The sequence below is a fragment of the Cupressus sempervirens genome, chromosome 7, assembly GCF_028749045.1.
Source record: "Cupressus sempervirens isolate cs-2001-9-10 chromosome 7, ASM2874904v1, whole genome shotgun sequence".
In the NCBI taxonomy this organism is placed as follows: domain Eukaryota; kingdom Viridiplantae; phylum Streptophyta; class Pinopsida; order Cupressales; family Cupressaceae; genus Cupressus; species Cupressus sempervirens.
The window spans coordinates 252,451,538-252,466,004 of record NC_143124.1 but is presented as its reverse complement, the minus strand read 5'-3'; positions in this window follow the sequence as shown (position 1 = coordinate 252,466,004).

Sequence of the window (14,467 nt, the reverse complement as noted above, 5' to 3'; positions counted from 1 at the left end):
TTTGTCAAATCTGAACTAAGTAATTTGATTTCTTGAATTATGTCAAGTGTGTGGAAGATAAATATGATGAGATGGTGGTATATAATTCAAGGTAAACCATTTTGATCTGGATTCAAGGAAGATTGTATAGGAAGTTTGTAGAGTAACTAAATGGAAAACTAGGTAGATTCATTGAATCATACCTAATCATGCCTAACCTTAAAATGGGCGATTATGGTTCAGAGGAATAATATCTAAATTCTCTAATTTGAGAGATAGTTGGTTAGAAGAAAAGGTTGTCATGTAAGAGAACATAAGAAAGATAAGGAGTCTAGGGTATTTCTTCATTCAATGGCTGAATAGAGGAGACTATATTTGCCATACAAAGAAAGGAGGCTTAAGTGGATGAATACTTAAAGGGTGAACAAGCTATCAAAGATGAAGAGTAAAAATTCAAAGAAAAATAGATGACTAAAAAATATATTTGTAATCTCTAATTGAGTTGTAAGTTATTATCAGACCAAGTCTTACTATTACTTTCTAATAATTATACCAATGTGGATAAAATCCTTTGGATTAAGGTTGACCTAACAATAATTTGTAAATCTTTTAACTGGGTGACATTTTAATGAAATGATATAAATTCCTCTAACATGTCTCACTCCTAATAGGGTGATTGAAATCCTTTAACAAAGTCACATTCAACAGTTTATATTATAATATTTAACAAGGTTATCCTTTTACAGGGCATCACTTTAGAATTAAATGAGAATTAGTAGCATGTTACTAGTGGTTTTTCCTAAATTGGGTTCCGTGTAAAATCCTTGTGTAAAATTTTGTGAATGTTCTTATGGTGTTTCATGTTTACATTTCCACAAAGTTGTTTTCACCTAGGATAGTATCATATGAAGTATAAGTATTGTATGATGTTATGGATGCATGCATATCAAAATTTTATGGATATGGGTCTACTAAGAATTAAATTTTTTTTTATTTCTAAATATGGACCTTAGTTAAATGATTCATCCCCCTCTTAGTTATTGTAAAGAATTCCAAAAAAATGTATCAAAGTCATAGTGCTTGAGAAGATAAGTTTGAAAGTACTAAAAGAAAAAGATCATAGATGTTTAAAAGTAAGGTACCCAAGCTTAATAATGGAAGCTTTCCATGATGGAAAAGTTTGATGAAGCTAACCTAGGAGGTCTTGGAGACCATGCATAATCTACCATCATCACTAAGCATGTTGAGCCTACTAGCTCCCTAATTCCTAATGACCTAAAAAGGAAGAATCAATACAACTAGGAAATGTTAGAGATTACCTATGCCCTAAGATACTCAGAGTTTGATGACATCAAGGGTTGTGACACTGCAAAGAAGATGTTTTGTTCTTTAGACACAATTAATGGAGGAGATACAAATGATCTGAGAGCTAAATTTGAAAGTCTACAAGGGAATTTTGATGATATGGAAATTGAAGAAGGTGAGAAAATTGTTGAATATTGGTCTAGAATAAAAGATGTCAATTCTATTAGTGGAGCTAATGATGAGACTATAATAAGAAAAGTACTGGGAAAAGTACTACCTGTTTGTGTTAGTAGAGTTTTTCCATACAAGAACTAATATATATACTTGGTACTAATGTATCCCTTAAAGGTTTGATGGGTAGGCTCAGTACCTTTGAATTGTCTAATTTCTATAATTTCAAAACTAAAAATATTGAATCTTCTTTCAAAGCTAAATTTTCATTAAAGGAACATAAAGAGAAAAAGAGAAAGGTCAAATGTGTTTCTAGTGACAATTATATAGATAAGGAGGATGTACAAAAACTCGAAGCATCATTGGTTAGGAGATTCCACATAGGCAAAGGAAAATTCAAATGTAATCTACCGATAATGTGTTTTAATTGTATTGATGTTGGTCATATTGTTGCTAGATGTCCAAAGAAGAAGAACAATAGAAGTGGAGAAAAATATATAACAAAAAGAGATGAGAACAACAAAGATCACAAAGATAAAGGAAATTAGTCTTGCTACATTGCAAAGGAGGAAACCAAAGAAGGATCTAATGAGCCTAATGAAGAAGTGGTGTATGTTGCAATGGAGGATGATTTTAATTCTGATGAGGAATCTGCACTAGTGTCTTATGTGAACAAGAGTGATAGATGGATCATTGATAGTGGTTGTTCAACTCAGGGGACTCTAGATAAAAAGTAAGTTCATTAACCTTGATTATTACAACGGAAATAGTGTAATATTTGGTAATGATGTAACTTGTTTGATAAAAAGAAAAGGATCAATCAAACTGAGAAAAAAGATAATACGTAATAATGCTTATTATGTGAAAGGACTTAATTATAACTTGTTGAATGTATGACAACTAAATAGTTCAGGTTACAAAGTTGAGTTTGAGATTAAGATAGAAAAGATCTATGACATTGATGGGAAACTAATTGGAAAAGGTGATTAGATTAGATGTAATCTATTTTATGTTGACATGAATCATGTTAGTTATCTTATTGTCAAATTTGATAATGTGTGGGCAAGGCACAAGAGGTTATGTCATGTTAAATTTGATAACTTAGCGAGTATCAACAAGATGAGAATAGATAGATGATTTCCTAAACTAAAGAAACCTTACAATATGATTTGCAAACAATGTTAGTTAGGCAAGATGAAAAAAATCTAGTTTTAAAAGTAAGACTCACACCTATAAAGAAATTGAAGAATTAGTTCATATTGATTTGTGTAGACCAATTGATGTTAAAATATACAATTATGACAAGTACATTATCCTATGTTTTAATAATTATTCTAGGATGTCAACAGTTATGTTTCTAAAACAAAAATTTGATGTTTTTCAAATGTACAAGGGGTACATAGGTACAATTGGAAAGGAGATAGGCAAAAGCTTCAAATGACTAAGAAATGATAGAGGTGGAGAATTCACATCAAATGAGTTTGAGATATTCTCTAATGATAGAGGAATCAAGAGATATACTTCTACACCTAGGACCCCTCCACAAAATGTGATTGCTGAAAGGAGAAATAGAATTATAATTGACTATGCTAGATCACTTATGATGGAGAAGAATGCTTCTTTAAAATATTGTACAAAAATTGTAAGTACATTTTTCTATACCTTGAACCATGTACAAGTCAAAAAAGGTACTCATTCAGCAAATTTTGAACTATGGTATGTGTTGGTTTGATTTTTCATAGTGTAGAAAAATTCTGAAATTTTGGGTGAAAAATTGTTTAAGTCTTTGAATTAAGCAGATTAGGATTTTCATTCCTCATATTTTTCAAATTTTTAGGTTGCCCTAGTCATGCCCTATTTCATGTGTTGTCAAACTCTATTAAATTCTCAAGGTGTGTCCCTTAATGTAGCCATGAAAATGCCCTAAGTGTGAAAAACCATAGGTTTCCTTTCAAATTTTTGAAAAAGATTTGTAAAGTGCTTAAAATTCATCCTTTACAGTCTTACGGTCTAGGGTTTCACATAAGAGTGGAGTACCTTATTCCTTTTGTTTCTGTGGTCACATTTCATAATGTAGCGTAACAACCTAAAGGATTTCATGTTTTATGGGGGTACGCTTTTGTTTTTCATAGTAGTAGAATGGTTTGGCTAGAGGCTTCCCGATCATACGAATGGTCTTAAAGCAAAGAAGTGTAAAGATCTATTGCACTTTGAAGGATCTTATTACAGGCTTACAAGTAAGCAGTTTGAGCAAAAGGGCAGAGAGGTATGGAGTTATGATTTATGCATATACGTTTCAATGGATAGCATAAGGGCATGATACCCTAGCATGGCATAAAACTTGATCTGAAAGGGGGCATGGAAGGTTTTACAGTTCTATGGGTAAAAGGATTTCATAAGAACAAAAGTAAAGTTCAAATGTGTTTATGTGCATACATTTTTTAGCTCACAGACAACTATAAAGCCTTGTTCTAATAGTAAAATTGTTGAGTGAGACCTTTTGAAGTGTCAGATGGGCCCTCGTGCAAGCGAATCAGATGAAGACATGACATCCATGTCAGATGGGCCCAGCCCGCATGGCATACAACTTAAGTTCTAAATTCTGCATATGCACAAATTCAATGTCAATGTTATTTTCTCATTTTTTAGATCAGATCTGGGTTGTTGATAGGTGGAAAAATAAGTTTTTTCATTATGCCCTTATGCTTGCAAGGTAAGCATATGAGAAAAGGGTTGTTTTATCTTTTCTCCATGGTTACAAGTTTAGTCTCAGCCTATAAGCGTAAAATGGTAAATAAAGGAAATAAAGGAAAGGGCTTTATACTTTTACAAGAAAGGGTAAACATAGGACCAAGCTATCATTTGAGAAGAATCTCTAAGCATACGAGGTAATGGTAACCTGTAAAGGCATAAAGGATTAATAGAAGAAAGCTAAAATATATTTTGATACTACAGGTGCAGCTAAGAGTGTATGATCGAAAGATAAATTTTGAAGTCTTATGCTCTCCCAGGTAATGAAGTAAGAAGAGCAACGTAAAAGAATTTTTTAGGGTTTTTGCTGTATGTGTGATCGTAAAGGGTAAAGAGAAAGTCTTAACAAGGGTTATTACGCTCATACGAGGAGTGGTTAAATCATAAAAATGAAGGTGTTAGTTGAGAAGGTTTGAGATCTTATGGTGTACAAGTTTGCATAAAGGCATAAAAGGATTTCAATGTAGTGTTTAAAAGGGCTTAATACTCTTATGCATGTGATGTTTTAAACCATCACTGGAGGAACGTGATTGCTTGCCAAAGGTGTTTCTCGGGTTACAAAGACTAAAGATCTTGATTTAGCATAAGGGTGAAAGACCAAATTTTGAAAGGAAAGCCACTGATGTGTCATACCAAGTAAGCAAAAAGGACAGAATTGCCATAGCCAAGTAAAATAAAGCTTTGAAAAGTACACCTAGATTAGAATTTGTAGTTGATATACCTTGTTGACAACTTGCATTAATGGTTTTAAAGCTCGTAAATGCTGAATTTATTAAAAAAGTTGGTAGTTTTAATATTAAAACATCAAATATTTGATTGAATGTCAATGTATTTGCCACTGTGAAGAAGCTTGTTTTCTGCTCCATTCTGAAATTTGAAAGTTGTAGAGCTTTGTGTGTTCTATGTTATTGTGAAAGAATTCAAAATATAATTTGAAGAGAATATGGGTGACAAAGAAGTTGAAGAGATGCATGAAGAAGAAGTCCAAGTCGAAGATGAGGGTGACGATGTTGTGGAGGTCACACATGAAGGAAAAAGGAAATTTTTTTTTGCTAAGACTGAGAAGAAGACAAGGATAAAGAAACCAAATAAGCATGCTAAGGATTGGTTGAAAATTCTCCTAGGATCATTGAATGCAATTTCTACAAGTGACCATATTTTTTGAGACCCATATGTTTTTGTTCGAGATGCTGAATGCCCTAGAGTGACTGGTTATGATCTTTTTATGTATTTTTATCAGAATAGAATAGAAAATGTGCCAGTGTGTAACCCATGGAACAAAAACATGGCAAAATTGATATTTCCAAAATTATTCATTGATGTTGATTTGTTGAAGCCCCTAATGAATTCCTACAATCCAATAACCAAAACTTTCCATAGGCATAATGGGAGTGTATTATGCACATTGGATAGAACTTCTTTGTTGAGGCCTTTGGATTAATGGGACAAATGGATGTACTTATCGACATTACAAATTTACAAGGAACATTTGACAGGAATAAAGACCTATGTTGTGAACAATGTTATGCTGCCACATATTCCTTATAGGGTAAAAAAGTTAGAGTTACTTCCAAAAAAGGTGGGGGATTTTCTACCTTTGAGTAGGTTTAAGAATGATTTCAAAAACACAGTGTATGGGTTGCACAAAGTGTTGGGAAGTGATGGTACAGAGGATTGTGTGTATGGTTCTCTTTTTCTGATGGCATGTGATATATAGAACCCTTTCCACCATAAGGAGTATGATTATGTGGCCTTCATCATTGACAGTATACACATGCAAATTTTTGATGCAAAGAAGGGAGAGATGAATGACTTCAAGTTCCACCATTATTCACTGCTGATGCACCTTGTCCTATATAACAACATTGGATATGTCAATGGGGACTTCATTGATCAAAATTTTGATGAATTTGGTGAGTTACCTGTACATCTTTGGACTTGTATTTGGCATAAGAAAATCTATTATTCAAATGCCCTTGTGTTCTTCAATTTATTCAGTTCTATTATCATGAGGCAATTAGATCATACTTTCTTTAGGGAACCAAATGTTTTGAAAACTTTTCTTAGGCCGTCATTCTTACATGAAAAAACCAAATTAGATCATAACTGGGGGAGTATATTTTTGTTTAAGGAGTGCACTTTAATCAAAGTGTTTGCATGCCCACAGCCTCCTCATCTTCTGCCTAAATATTTACCCCCTAGATTGGCCATTATTGAATTCTTTTGGAAATTTTTATTGATGAATAAAGAAATGATCCCTCCCTCTCTACACAAGCCTACTTTTGTTTGTAGCACCTTTAAAGTAGGAGATTTTGAAATATGCAAGAATGCATTTGAGGAATTAAGTGAGTATTTAGGCTAGTAAAATTTTGCTACTAGGCCCTATAGGATGTATGACCCTGACAATTACATTACCAATGAGATCAAGGCCATTAAGGGATACATTCTGCCTCCAAGCAAGCCAATCCCTATAGAGGACTTAATTGCTAACATAGTAGCACCAAGGGATGCTAGTGAGTTATTGAGGAAATATGAGGAGACAAGGAGAGTAGAGGAGGCTTTGAAGAGGACCAACCCTAATTTTAAGGGGTTTTGCATCAAATGAGATGACAAGAAAAGGCCATCAATTATGAAGCCACTAGTAGTGAGGGTTTTAATAGAGTGTCAAGTTTTAATATAGACACAAAAACCATAGCACTATGGAGTGTAGCCCTTGACACTAAGAAGCCCAAAATGATGGGTATAGAGAAGATTGTGCAGGGCAATATGATTGTGTGGACATTGGAGAGCACTACTGGGAAAGAGATTTCTAGCTTGGTTAAACACTTTTCTCTCATGAATAAGGCAAAGGTGGATGAAATTGAGGATAAGCTAGCTACAATGTGCAATGAGTACCTAGACATTAGAAAAATATGAGGAAGAGCTCAAAATGAGACATGTACAGAAGCAGAGAATAGAAGAGTTGGAGGAGAAAATTAAAAATCTAGAAACATAAATAATATCCCTTAAAGAACAAATCAAGGCTATAGCAGAGGCAGAACATGCACCAAGGAAAGAGGAAGAAAGAAAGCACATTGTAGAAGCAGAGGCCCAAATAGAAGAAATACCTATAGGGGTGACAGTGCCAGTGCCTGTGGTTAGTATGGAGTTAGGAGTTTCTAAATCTGATAGTACTACCAAGAAAGATGTCTTGATGAATTTATTAAACCATAAAATAATCATTTTGAAAAGGATATCTCAAGATGGTTATAATGCATTCATAAATCTATAGTCTACAGAGTAGGTATGTAAGGATGCTATTGGATGGCTTGAGCCAATTTTTCAACAATGGGGGCTATATATGCAATTCTATGACAAACTGATACCCTTGTTAGCCAAGAAGCCAGATCTCCTAGATAAAGTTATTACTATGAAGGAGGGTATGGATAAGTTGAAAGACTTATTGCAAATTCTCATAGGGAAGCTAGTAGTAATTCAAAGTAAAATGAAAGTATTAACCAGCGTTTTTTATTCTTTAATTCTTTCTGTTATTAATCCTGATGACAAGCTAAAAGATTTCAATGAATGGTCTAGTTCTTTTGATCATATTGTAGACCATCCATAGGTGGAATCTATTTTCTTGGGTGATATTGATGAATGTGCTCTCAACAAACTAATTGATACCCTATTCAAGGTTGAAACTAAAATGAGTAGGTTTATCATAGAGGGGAAAGTGATTACTGATGCCAGATAGCAGAAAACTATTAGTGAATTAACAACAGTCAAGGAATGTGAATCACCCACCAAAAGAGAAATATTTTTCTGGGAAGCAATCACAAAAATCAAAGCTTTACCAATAGGGAGCAGTCAGAGAAAAAGATAAAGTTAAAGATTTTATGCTCCAGCTGTCACCTGCGATTGTTTTTATTGTTTCTTTTTTAGTTAAGGTGTCTGAATATTTTTGTAAAAGGGTAGTATATTCATTTTTGTAAAAGGACACATGTTAATCACATTTTCCCTTTTCTTGTTGCAACTCATGCCTATATAAGTGAGTTTTCAAGGCAATGTGATGGTGTAAAACTTGTAGATTTTTTGTATTTCTCAAGAAAACTACATTTAGTCGGTACAATAATATGCAAGTCTTTTGAGTTTTCCTCCAATTGTACTCTTTGATAACATACTAAAATGATAGAAAAGGCAATCTCTTCTAGGTTTTCAATTGGTTTCTATTGGTTATTGTATTAGTCATCTGAAAGGATAATACAAAGGGGTGTTTACAGTATATTTGTGTCATCAACTTTTGTCTTCTTTTTATGGGTTTGCCTACTTTGAAGTAATTTTAAATAAGGTTTAACTTGGCTAAATGCAATCTAGATGGGTTGTATGCTGATATCACTATTGCTTTTAATTCAAGGAATTATAGAAATGCTTCAATGAATCAGTAAGGTTTATGAGTTTATAGAAAGGACATTTCATAAGAATGGAAATGGGTGATTACAACTAATTAATTCATTTACAAGTTATTTGATTTAGATCTCTTCCCAATAGTTAATTCTTTGCCCAATGGATAAGGAACTACTTTCATGAGTCAAAAGTAAGCAAGGGTGAATTCTACTACTACATATCAAATCATTTCATTCTATTTTGTTTAGAGTTACAAATGTCTGTTACCATTCGTTTGCATATAGTTTTCTAAGTTTTAGATAGCCACTAATTCCAGAAATATTTGTGAACTATAGGAGATTTATAACCAAATCTGCTGATAGGGGATGTATATAAATTTGAGAATCTTTTAGAGAAAATTGATAAAATGTGTATGTGTATGAGGATAAAAGATGAGAATCAGAATGAAACTAAATTAATGTCATACAATAGTTTTCATTTGAATCATCCCTAGGTACACCCACCTTGCTTTAGTAGAGCCTAAAGAGTAGGAAACCATCCTTTGGTTTTGTTGAAGTTGGGTCATAGTGGTTTATTCATGTAATTGCTACTAGGAATTGGCTAATCCTTAGATTGTGTGACTCATTTCACTGTGATATTGAGCATTTTCTTGCTCAGTAGTTTCAAACACCAATAGTATGGATACTCACCCAATGTAAAATATTTTAAGGTATTTAAAGGCAAGTGCTACATTCTTAAGAATTTTAGAAATGGTAAATTAGATGCTAAAAGTTAAGAAGGTATATTCCTTGGCTATTCCATAAGAATTAATATTTATAATTGTTTAAATATTAACACTAACAAAGTTGTGGAAAGTAGAAATATGAAGTTTGATGAATATACAGAGGTATATGAAGTTTAACCTATAAGGAACCTAAAGAGTATATGTCATTTATATAATTTTATGAAGTTGTTCTTGTTGATGAATTTGTTGTAAACCAAATTGTAAATAAATGGCAAAAGTCAGTGACTACAGAGTCACATACAGTGAATGTTTAGTTGCATTTAGGAACCAAGTTGCCTTTAGAAGCTGAGTTGTAGATAGAAGTTGAGATAATTTTTCATTCTAGGATAAGTGTACATGAAAGGACTATTTATCTACCCAATAGAGAAGTACATAGTGATTCAAAAGTTGATAAAGCCATTGAAGAAAGAAGGAAAAAACCAAGATTGTGAATGTATGTCAAATCTCATCACCCTGTTGAACAAATTATTAGAGATAAAGAAGCTCGACCAATGAGAAGAAATAGGTTGAGAAGAGATACATGTTTTTTGGGCATGGATGGGCCTTAGACAATGAAAGGTACCTTACAAAATGAGGACTTGAGTAAAGCCATTAAAGAAGAGATCATATTAAGAAGAAAAAGACATGGAGCCTAGTACGAAAACCATAGAACAAGAATATGAGTGGAGCCAAGTGGATGTATAGAAGAAAGTTAGATGAAAATGGTGCAATCTTAAGAAATAAGACAAGATTAGTCCACAATTTTTATGTACAAGAGGAAGGAATTGACTATGGAGAGAAAATTTCTCTAGTTGGAAGATTAGAAGGAGGAAGAACTCTTCTTTCTTACTTTGCATACAAAGGTTTCAAAGATTATCAAATTGATGTGAAGTTAGCATTTTCGAATGGTATATTAGAAGACAAATTTTACATAGAAAAACCTAAATGATTTGTTGATCCAAATTTTAAAAATATGATATGTAGACTACACAAATATTTATATGGATTAAAGAAAGCCACAAGAGCATGGTATAAAAGGCTTTAGAATTATCTTGTGAAGAATGGCTTTGAGGAGACTAATAATAAAAACAATTTGTACTTAAAGATAGGAGGTAAAGGTATTTTCTAGCTGAAATTTTTGTTGATGATATCATATTTGGAGGTCACAATGCATTATATAAGGCATTTGTGAATGAAATGATGAAAGAATTTGAGATGTCTATGTTTGGAGAGATCAAGTTGTTTGGTAGTTTACAAGTATATCAGATGAAATATAGTATGTACACCACTCAATCTAAGTATGTGAAAGAAATATTGAAAACTTTTCGTTTAGAGGATTTAAAACCAATTAGCACTCTTATGGTGATAGAACAAAAACTCTCGAAGAATGATGATTTTGTTGATGTGGATCAGACATTATATAGGTCTATGATTGGAAAGTTGCATTATATAGTACATAGAAGACCTTAATTTACATTAGCTATTGGGATTGTTGCAAGATTTTCTACAAATCTAAAGGAGGATCATTTGATGGTTGTTAAAAGAATAATGAGATATCTAAAAGGAATAAAAGATTATGGTCTATACTAAAAGAAAAATGACAACTTTGAGTTAAGAGGGTATATCGATGTTGATTTGAATGGAAACATTGATGATGGAAAGAATACAAGTGGTGGAGTATTTTTCTTAGGAAAAAGATTGGTCACCTAGAATAGTAAGAAACAAAATTGTATATTTGAATCTACTGCTTAAGCTAAATATGTGGTCACTATAGTAGATCTTACAAATATAGTATGGATCAAACAAATAATCAAAGGTATGAAGGTGAAAATCACTAAACCTATGGTACTTTATTGGTATAATAGAAGTGATAGAAACATATTAAAGAACCCTATGATGCACACAGAGACCAAGCACATTGTAATCAAGTATCATTACTTGAGAGAGTTGGTTCTAGACAAATAAGTGAGGATGGAATATGTGAATATAAAAGAATAGATAGCTAGTATATTCACAAAAGCTCTACCTAATGATGCACATGAATATCTTAGAGGTAAACTAGGGGTGATAACCCTATCCAAATCTACTTATGAAGCATGTGTATTTTTCTACATCAACTGAGTTGAATATTGTATCTTACAACTTGATGTAGTGGATCTTAATTTAGGAGCTTCCTAAAGTAATGAAAGATCTAAATTAGAAGACTTGCAGTCACATGAAAGGTGATAAAGGGAGAACATAAATTGAATATATTTGCACATAAAGATGACAAGTCTTTGGCGTTGTTGTTGAAGAGGGAGTTATAAGAAAGAGGGAGAAAAGTACCAGAACATTACGAAGATTGAGAAATACTCTAAAGGGAGAGAGAAACTCTAATGAGGAAGAGATACTCCAATGAGGTAGACATAAGAGAGATACATTGAAGGAGATTGACACATCTTACATTACATTATACAATGGAAGGACATATACTCATAAGGGGCAAAATTTCAAAGATATTATTTTCTTTTTAGTATCATTGCTAGTATTAGTTTTTCGTCAATGCCAAAGAAGGAGATTATTGATATAATATTGGTTTGAAGTAAAGAACCTATAAAAGAATAATAATTATATTGTCAATGATGTCAAACTTTCTACTTGCTAGTAAGACAATTTCTTTTCACTTTGAAAGCTATCATTTATTTTATTGATGAAGAGGATTTGTAAAGAGGAGATAACAAAAGCACCTAGAGAAAGATTGAGTAATTTGGTATGTAAAAGAAGTGTGTGTTGGTGTTTTAAAACTACCAAGTTTAAAACATCTAATACCATCATACAACAAACAAAACCTAGTCTAAATATTAGCTAATTCACATATTCAACTGAATTAATCTTAGATCTGGACAAACTTCAATAAAGCACAAATGCTCTCTACACTTTAGGCTTTTTAGTACTAAGGTGGGTCCACCTTAGGGATGAAAATGAGTGGTTTTTTGATATTTTTCTTCAAAAATAATTCACTTACACTCTTATTTTTAGATCTATACCCTATAGAACAAAATGGTCAACAATATTATTAGATTTATAATTAACTGATTGGTTATAGTAGTTAGCTATAACTTAGAGGAAAGCTATTACAAATAAGTAATGACCAATAGTAGAATACTTTAGTATAGAAAGTAAATAATGGTTTTTATTTAAATATGTTTTGTGTAACCAAATAATGACATCAATTTGCATCACATCCTATGACCAGTGCCTTATCCATTTCTATGTAGAGTCACATTAGTAAATAATTCACTTAAATTGTTGACTTGAAATTAAAATCATTAGTTGTTAACCCATCACTTCATTCTTTTGATATCCCTCTCATATGCCTAGAAACCCTATCAATTTATGGAAGTATTTACTTAATTCCTTGAATTAAAAGAAATAATAAATTCACATACAACCTATTCCATATACATTAAATTGTATGAAATTTTCTCATTGAATCCCAAAATAACAAGGATATGAAAATGGAGACAGAATTTAGAGACATAGATACTCAAAACTCCCTCTTTCTACTAATATTCTTTGAAAAATAATACATCACTCATGTAGTACTCAGAAAATAACTCAAAATATGACAAATTCTCTCATTTACTTTTCATTATGTATTAAGAATACAAATTTGAAATATAATTGACATGTTAACTAAACCAACTGCTAATAACATAAACACTATGAATTACATAGGATTCAGTACCTCCTCTAGCCTTGAAAAACTTACTTATATAGTGTGAGTTGTAGAAATATTCAGGCATAGAGAGAAAGGACAACTGTCCTTAGAACAAAGAGGTTTACAAAAGACAAAACTATCACTATTACAAAGGTGCTCGAGAAGAGGCAAAAATGGTGTTCGTTTGGTTGTTTCTAACATAATGGCTTTCCCATTGATTTTTTTGTCATTGAGACATCTCTATCATAGAAATTTCTTGTAGATTCATTGTGTGCTCTTTTTGATCTTGCTCCGTATTTTTCTCTCTAGGTTATGGGATGACTTGGCTTTCATACGTTGTATCAGGCTCTACATTGTATCATTGTATCAAGATCATCAGTTTGGGTAGTTGTATCCATGATTGAAGTTAGTTGTTTTTATTTTATTTCTTCTATTTGACCTACTACATCAACCAACTATACCCTTTGTGTGGCAATTTTTTTTTCCACATTCTCTTTTTCTACTACTGTTTGCTATAATTTTATTGTTGTGGAATAGTCAACTATATAGTTTTCAAAAAGTGCATCATTAGACTAGTTGATACTTAATATTTCTTGCTCTCTCTTGAGTGTGTCTCTTCCCATCCTTTTTATCTTAGTAAAACCTTGTTTTAAAAAGTCTAAAAAATATTTTTACCTTTACAACTTCTTTGGTGGCCCTGGAAAACTATATATAATTTTGTCTACTTACAACCTTATTCTACCTAATGCTCATTAGTTCCTTCACTCATTATCCCATTCTTCTTTATTTCTTATTTTACCTATTCCTATGAGTGCATGAGGAAAAATATTTTTAAAAATTCCAAGATACTTCAAAAAGAATTAAGTATTCTTGTTTGGATAATGTGTCTCTTGTGATCAAAATCTAGGAGATCATTGTATTGATAAAAAGTTTTTTCAATCTGTTCATTATAAAAATCAATGATAGAACAACAAAGAGTTGAGATGGTATCATCCTTGTTGATCCATTTATTGAATATAGGCCTCAAGGTTTCTTCATTATTAATTATTTCATTCTAGATTTCTACTAATCTTGATAATTCCAAGTAAAATAGGGGACATCCTATCTTGTCTACTAAATACAAAATTGTATCTCTAGTATTTCCTCATGCTAAATGCCCAATTCAACATGTAGTGACCATATATTTTCCTTTTCTACTTTAAGTTCTCTAGTTGTATAAATATCTAGGTTTTGAGATATGCAATAAATTTCCTCAATAACTATGTTGAAAGGTGACATAGGGGGGGAGGTGTAGCAATTCTGACCTAGCTTGACTATCTTCCTTCCATTCTCTTTCCAAATTTCTTTTCATATTTTGCAATTGTATTCTCCATCTAGTAGAATTGTCTACCACTTTAATTATATACCTCTACTAC